The following is an 8,448-nucleotide window of genomic DNA, read 5'->3' as shown; positions in this document are numbered from 1 at the left end:
CTCCAAATGCCGCATGCAAATCTGTTTGCTTTCGAGCTTCCAGTGGAAATCCTAACGCAGGTGACATTCCTCAAACTAGCCTGTGGTTCTAATGAGGCATTAGGCACACCCCAAGGGCCCACTGTTCCCATTTAAAAATCAGAACATGGGGTTGTAAGGCAGCCAGCTGAAGAGCGTGGGCCTCAGAGAAAACCTGCTATTCCCCACAGCCCCTCCAAACCCCTCTTTTTGCAACTTCCCTCTGGGAAGTCTAGTGAGAAGCTGGGAGGGAGGCCAGAACCAGAATGAGCTGCTGTCCTGAGCACTTACTGATGTTTTTGGCAAACAGTCCATGGCAATAACCAATCTTCTCTATCTCTAATGAAGAGACACTTAGGGAGAAAACATGCTACGTAGTAAAGAATTTGGACTTGCCCAGAAAGAGGTCTGGCCTTTACCCTCAGCTTCTGGGATGTAATCTATGTCATACCTGATAGGAGTGTCTTTCTTTAGGAGCAGGTGCTGGAAACACCTGATAATTTTAGCAGGGAGCTCACCGTGCCAGAAAGACCATGTGACTTAGGGTCAAGGCTCTGGATCATTTGTTATCAGTCAACCTAGAGACTGATTCAACCACGTGGGTGATCCATCAATCGCACGACACAATAAAGCCCCAATAAAAACTAGGATGAACTTCTCTGATTGGCAATATTCAATGCACATTGTCACACATCGATACTGGGAGGGTAATGCATGCTGATTCCATGGAGAGAGAAGGCAATGGAAGTTTGGCATTTGGAACCCTTCCAGACTCTGCCCTGTGTGTCTCTTCCTTTGGATGACTTCATTCTGTATCCTTTCCCTGTAATTAACCACAACCATGAGTACTACAGATTTCAGTGAGTTCCGTGGGTCCTTCTAGCATAGCATCAAAAACCTGAGGGTGGTTTTGGCAAGCTCCGCAAACTTGCAGTCCAAAGTAAGGGCAGTCTTGGAGCACCTGGGTGGCTCAGTCAGTTAGTTGTACAACTCAGGCTTAGGTCATCATCTCCCAGTTCGTGGGTTCAAGCCCTGCGTGGGGCTCTGTGCTGACAGCTCAGCGCCTGGAACTTGCTTTAGATTCTGTTTCTCCTTCTCTCTGCCCTCCCCTACCTGTGCTCACTCTCTCTCTCTCAAAAATAAATAATTTAAATTAAAAGAAAAAAAGTGATGGCAGTCTTGGGGACTGTGCCTTCTAACTTTCCAATTTGGCTGATTTTGGGCAAATGGGCTGAAAGCAAAGTGTAATGTTATCTAGGTTAGCCCAAAAGGAAACTTTATTTTATGACAAATTGCCAAATTCTGAAAATGAGGTTATCGACGCCATCTCGAGAGACTTGTTAAAACATTCTCATCTTCCTACAAAAGTGTGGTTGGTGCTGACCACAAGCATAGGGCCAGGCAAGAAAATTCTCAAAGCCAGGGAGTCTCCTCATCCTGGGGTGGAACTTTTTCCATACTTAAACCCCCAGAGATTTCTCACCACATTGAGAATGAAATCCAAACTTCTTTTTTAAAATAGTCTTTAAATGCTTTTTTTAATATTTATTTATTTTGGGGAGCACGCAAGTGGGGGAGGGGCAGAGAGAGGAGGGGGACAGAGGATCCAAAGCAGGCTCTATGCTGACAGCAGCTAGCCCGATGCAGGCCTCGAACCCCCCAACTGCGCAATCACAACCTGAGCTGAAGTCAGACGTTCAACCAACTGAGCCACACAGATGTCCCTGAAACCCAAACTTCTTGTCTGATTTGTGTGCGTGTGTGTGTGTGTGTGTGTGTGTGTGTGTGTGTGTGATTCCCCCAACTAAAATGTAAACCTAGGTCAGTGCTGGCACATCATAGGCACACTATAAATGTTGGCTGAATAAATGAATGGCTCGAATAAAAGAAATATAAAAATGTTTCTTTTCCAGCAAGATTTTTATCTCTGGCTTACTTTTTTCTATTCTTTTTTATTGAGAAATAATTCACATTTCACGAAATTCAGTCTTTCACAAAAGAGAGATTTTTAGTACATTCACAAAGTGGTGCCACCATCACCACTATTTAATTTCTCTGGCTTCATTTTGGTACCTATTCCTCCTTCCTCTCCACCATGTGATTCCAGAGAGGGCTGCCAACCATAATACCCCACGTGCATCAGCCATCAGAGAGCACAGGCCCGGGTGAGGCCGAATTCCTCCCCAGCACTTTCCAACAGAAACCAAGAAATGCCTTCCTTCTCTGCTGGGAAAGACGCAAGGAACGAATATAGAGCTGGCAGTGTCCAGATCCCTTGCCAGGTGGAAGCGGCTGCTCCATAAGAGATGAGAGCAAATCTGACAGAGAGACTGAGGGAGAGGGAGACAGAGAACACTGGCTCCGGTTGTTCTCGGGGCCAGCCTCCCTACCCCTCTCCCACAGTTCTGTTATATAAGCCAGTGATTCCCTGGGGCCCTAACTAGTTCCAGTGGCTTTCTGTAACTTAGAACCTAAGGTGTTCCTTAGGACAATACAGTCCTTGTCTGGCTCCCACGTTCCCTCAACACGTTTCTTAAGTATTTACTGTGCACTGGCCTTGGAGCCTGTCATCTAGTGGGGCCGTGGGAAGTGCGGTAAATGCAGTGAGAGAGAAACGTGCAGAGTGGAGCATCTCACCTACTCTTGGTGGGGCAAGGCTGACCTGCGGAGGAAATGACATCTAAGCGAAGACCCGAAGTTAGACAGGAATAAGTGTCAGAGGGGAGGCACACAGGATACTAAAAGGAATCAGAAGAGGTTCCCAGTGGCAGGAAAGGTAGGGGAAGTTCCGTGAAGGATGGGACATGTGAAGTAAGCTTGAAAGGATGGGTAAGATGCAGATATTTGGAGAAAGGGCACCAGAGCATTTCAGTAGAGGAAACACTGAGTAAAAGCAGAGAAATTAACCAGAATCTGTGATGCACGGAGGGAAGACGTAGGAATTAGGCCGCAAAGGTAGGTGGGGAGCTCACAGCAGACAAAGCGGTAGAATGAGAGATGAAGACATGGGTGAGACGGGGACAGAGGAACCAGTTCAGCGTTTATTCCAACAGTCCAAGGAGCAAGACAATCTGACCCAGCAGAGCGGCAGGGGAAATAGGTGCCGACATACGTGGGCACCACTGAAGAGATAGAAACGGTCAGATTTAACATTGTGATTGGAAATAGAGGAGAAAAAGGAACCAAATGTGGTGATGTTGGTGACGTTCGTGCTGATGGCGAGGGCAACCCGTGGCCACCGGCCCCGACCTGGGCCAAGCCCTTTACCTGATCCAATCTTCACAACGCCATGAGGTGGGTCCTATTATTACCCCCATTCTAGAGTCCAGGAACCTGAAGAACAACCGATGAAGTCATTTACGTAAACAACACCTGAATGACACTTTAAGGAATCCAAGCAGAGGCCTGGGAAGAGCAAGGTCATTTTTGCACAGACTGAGTATAAATTGCCCAACCTGGGCGGAGCCCAGCTCTGAACTTGGGTTTGACATGTCCCTGCCAGACAACAATAGCCTTCCCTATGTTTTCTTCATGAGGACACAACAAAGTGCAGAATCCTAGGGTTTCTTAAATCAGGAGAGATTATCTTGGCTGCTCCCCCCCCCCCCTTCCACTGTGCCTGTCACTCTGGGACAGAAGGAAATTACATTTATCCGATAAGCTTTGTTCTTCACAAAGCTATGTGTGATGATTACCCAGTACCCTGTGGTCTTCTAGGTGTTTGCAAATTGATTTTTTGATTATTTGTTCCAGTGATTTTCCAAGTATTCAGTGTTTTTCCAAGTTATTCAGCTTTAAAATGTGGGTGAGTAAAATTTTATATTTGCCTTCCCTTTCCTGTATTAATATGAAGTTTTAATGTTGTGATTAAGATACTTTTTGCATGCAGCACAGATCTCTGAGGGAAGATACATACAAACCTATATGACTATAAATACACGTGTGGATGGGCATACGGCAATCTTTATGCAGACTCCCTCAGAGTTTATGACCATATGCAGAAATGGAAGCATATTGAGAACCTGTGACTAGTTCAAATATCCAAATAAAGATCCTCACTTTCTAGAAATGTTTATATAATGAATTTTTTAAAAACTCAAAAAGTGTTATGACCATGCTCACATAGCTACTCTGGGAACACTGACCAAAAAGCCTGATACAAAATTTAAAAATCCATGTTTCTTGCACCCAATCCCCCTCCCTGACGACAGGATTAGGAGAGAATGGTGTCTGGTCAGGACACCATACAGAGATTCCATTTTTTTATGGATAAATCTAAAGTCCAGTACCAAGGAATCAGAGGAATAAAATCCCAGACCCAGTGCTTCACGACTAAAATAAGGGGCTCAATTAAGGCACTGTTAAGGAACTTTGGAGCTTAAATAAGCTATGAATCTAAAGACTGGTTATGAGGATGATTAATGAAAATGATGGCAAAGTGTTTTGCAAAAATGCAAGGCTATAAAAATGCCAAACATAACTCAAACAACCATCTCTCCACAAAGTTAAACTCCTTCATTTTATTAGGCATGTCTTTAGAAGTATCACCTATGGACTGAGTCTCAAGGATCATAGGCATCTAAGTATGTAAGTGATGAATCACTGGGTTCTGCTCCTGAAATCAATATTACACAGTATGTTAACTTGAATTTAAACAAGTAAATTATGTATTTAAAAAGAAAGGTTTTGTCAAATCCGAGATCCCCCAAATCTATTTTATGAAAATGATTTATTCATAGGATGAGTACATTTGACAGCCTTCGTGTGAATGGAACTCACCTGCTAGATAAAGGCAAATTTTAAAAACAAATGAAAAAGCACAGCTTCCCCCCCATGCCCTCCCCACCCCACCCGCAGCCCTCTCCACCAGCAGCCCTCCCTCCCCTCACCCTGAGGACTGATGCATTATCCTTTGTTTCCCTAAACTCTAAATAAACCTTCAATAGTCCCTTTATTAAATTCTCTGCTCAGAATTTGTCATCAGTTTCCTACAGGGCCCCTGGCTGATGGAGGCATAATAATATTAATAACAAAATAAGAATTCAATAGAAAAAGGTATATAAAGCATTTAGCCTCATTCATAGCAAGTGCTCAATAGCAAGTGCTCAATATATATTACCTATTATGATGATTGGGCTTTTTATTTGCCTATCAATTCTCTCCTACTTGATTCCATTAATGTCAATTACCTATTGATGATAAATCTCTCCTCCAAGCCCCTTGTTAGGAACTTTGAACGAATGTATAATTTCACCTAGTAATTTTCTTGTGAGGGATGACATTTGTTTTTGCGTCCCTTAGAATCCCAAAGGACTTTAAAAAGAGAGCAAATTTCAAAGTCACATGGACACCAAGTTATTTTCACAGTCATTCCTCAGTGTTAGTGGCAGTCTGGGAACAACTGGGGAAGCTTCAAAAAACTGGACACCAGTAGGAAAGGGGTGTGGCTTCTGAACGCCTTGAGTATTTTCCGAATGGCAAATGTTTGGAAAAATAAGCATGATAAACGATTAAAGCAGAGGAAACACTTCTTTGGGTAACAGTTGGAAGCTGTCTTGTGACACACCAACGCCAAGATTCCTAATTCTAGCTCAGCATATCATGAGTTCCAAAAGTTTTTAAAACAGAATGTGCCAGAGAAATGTTAGGGCATGAGAAGTAAGTGGTTTTTTGTTTTTGTTTTGTTTTTTGTTTTGTTTTTTGAGGGTTTTTTGTGTTGTTTTTTTTTTTTTTTTTTTTTTTTTTTTTTGCCGTCGCCTCACTCCTCAATATCGATAGGAAACTAAGTTTCTTTTCCCTTCCCTCTCCCTCCCCACACAATTGGTTTAGCGAGCTCTTCGAATCGCAAAGGCTACAGGCTGTATGCTAAACTACATCTGCCCTTAATAGTGTGTCTTTTCTGGCAATCTTGCTGTCCTTAATGGAATAGTTTTAGGCAACTTAAAAGCCTTATAATGTCCCAAAATGCATCTTTTCTTTTGCTTTCAAAGAAGAGTACTTTTTTGGTCATTTGCTCCATATCCACAGTACAAGGAGCAATTACATCAGAAGTACCAACTGGAACACGTATCTTAGCAAGGGACCGATTTTCTTCACCTGGGCTCAAATGCTGACTTCTCACTGCGGGCAGCTACTGCCTTCCCGCCAGCGGCACCGGGTTTGGGGTGGGAAGCCTGATTTCCCTTCAGCCCCAAGCTTTCTGGGTTATAGCATTTTCTAAAAACATCAGCCTTCTCCTGGTTTAGGAGGGCCTAAATCGATTTTTCTTTTTCCTAAAAGTCTTGGCGTTCCCACACCGGGAGTCGAACCCGGGCCGCCTGGGTGAAAACCAGGAATCCTAACCGCTAGACCATGTGGGAGACGACGAGCGTCGCTGTACATCTAGATAAATTGAGTCGTTCACGGCGGCTTCCGCCCGCCCCGACACACCCGGCCTCCGGAGTCAGAGCTGTTTCTGCGCCTGCGGAGAGCCTGAAACCCCTTAACCCTTTCCAGCCCGCGCTCTACTCCGCTCCTCGCGTTAGACAACTGAAATCTTTCCACTCTCGCGTCCTTTGTGATCTCATCCAGTCTCCTGGTTCTAGACAGCACGTCTACACCCAAGTACACCCCAGATTGGATGAGTCATTGTTCCTAGTTCCGCACAGGAAATCCCGCAGGGTGCAGAAGGACTGGTGTTTAGACTCGGGAATAAGAAACCACTGCCGCGTGGAGTCGTCGTACCGCCACTGCGGAGGCCAGACTGGAGCGGGCGGCGCTGACCCCGAGGGCCGCTGCCTTTGCGTCCCAGCCGCTGACCAGCCGCTCCGAGCCCGCCACCCCTGGCTCCGGGCCTCCGCCTCGGAAGACGCTGCGCGCCGGCGCCCCCCACCCTCCCCGCTGGACTTGCGGGCCGGCAGCCCCCCTCCTCGCCGCGCTGCTCGCGGCTGCCCCCCGCCCCGACGCGGAAAGTTGATCTTTCCTCTCAAGAAATGGGAACAAGGGCTGCCTGCAAGCCCGGAACATTCCAGGCTCTGTTGATTCAACCGCCAATGGCAGATTTGTGTCACCAAAAGTAGGCGATGGTGGTTTGCAAAAGTAGCTTATAAACCTGGAGAAAGCCCCTCCTGCAAGCAGTCGTGGTCGATGGAAATTCTTTGTGGTTTCCAACCCGTCCTCGGGTTGAAGGAGCATTTCATGCGGAGCAGTTTATGCATTACCGATCTACTGTTTGGATTAGGCAAGTACAAAGAGTCAGTTATTCGGAACAGCCAGGGTGGGGGAGCTATGGTTCTGGTGTCCTCGTTGTGGCTTAAGCTACACAGAAATTGTTTTTGCAAGCGGCGGACACTTTGGAGCCCATTTAAAAACCCACTCCCCACCTGCCAAAGGAACGTGGAAGGCCCTGGCCATCCCCCTACCTAATGAGGCTCTCTAAGGCTTCGATTGTGACATTCATCAGCAAGAGGGGAGGGGCGACGAGAGACCCGAAATAGAAACTATTCTGCCTAGCATTTATTAACACAGATGAAGCTCCTTAACAGGGAGGGAGCCTAACCCAACACCACCGGAACTTAATGAAGCTCGGAAGAAAAACTAGAACCTACTGACTGCAGACCTACTATGTGTGTTAGACACGTTCAAATACGTCTGCTCTCGTAATCGTCACATTATACCGATGAGAGAGGTCTTATCCCAGTCTTTGGTGGTTCTTCCTGTACTATCTTTGAGCAGTTTCATTGGTTCGTTTTTTAATCAGTGACACAGTTGTCTTCCTTTTGGGGACATCTGTTTGGGAACACTAAAGAAAAGTCTCCAAACGAACCTCATCAATTAACAGAATCCCTTACATCATGTGGTTCTCAATTTAGGGCCAAGATTTCTCATGTACCTTTCAGTTTTGTATTTCCATTTGATGATAATCTTTTTTAAAAATATCTTGCAAGTTTTTAAGATAAAATTTCCCACTGTAGCCCATATGTCGGACAGGCACCATCTTCAGGATATAACCAAAATGCAATTTTATTTTTGTCTCTGACTATCCCCAAGCTGAAATTTATTCAGTTTTTCTCCGTGCCACTGGGTGAAAACTTGGGCACTAATAGAAAGCCCTATAGTCGCTTTAAATAATAAAGCACAGCCCAGGACAATATGCTTTTCAACAACTCAATCTTCATTCTAGACAGTTCTGCCCCACCATCCCAGCTTGAGCACAATTTCAGGCTGGGAACACTGGTGTGAGCTGGCTCAGGGTCCGATCAGTTCATATGATCCAACTGCGGGCTTCTCTCAGCTCTGCGTTCAGTGACATCACATCGGTATCCTGAGATAGCCATGCTGGGAATATTGCACCACAGAAATCGGCAAATGCACCAAGGCAGGGCTTTTTACCTGGGGAGCTGGTGTGCTGGTTAAAAAATAGTGGTGTACTGGTTAAATATTTACCAGCAC

At 45.4% G+C, this 8,448-nt stretch overlaps 1 non-coding gene across 1 annotated transcript; it reads right to left on the bottom strand.

The window, feature by feature from the left end:
- Positions 1-6,305: 6,305 nt before the first annotated feature.
- On the bottom strand, positions 6,306-6,377 carry TRNAE-UUC (transfer RNA glutamic acid (anticodon UUC)). The gene has a single exon. It is a non-coding gene; the product is annotated as a tRNA-Glu (tRNA).
- Positions 6,378-8,448: the final 2,071 nt, after the last annotated feature.

Source organism: Lynx rufus, unplaced genomic scaffold (genome assembly GCF_022079265.1).
Source record: "Lynx rufus isolate CCGP_SWC_20201006 ecotype Redwood Valley unplaced genomic scaffold, mLynRuf1.p SCAF_1, whole genome shotgun sequence".
Classification (NCBI taxonomy): domain Eukaryota; kingdom Metazoa; phylum Chordata; class Mammalia; order Carnivora; family Felidae; genus Lynx; species Lynx rufus.
Note: the sequence above shows the minus strand (reverse complement) of the source record. Positions and strands in the feature narration are given on the sequence as shown.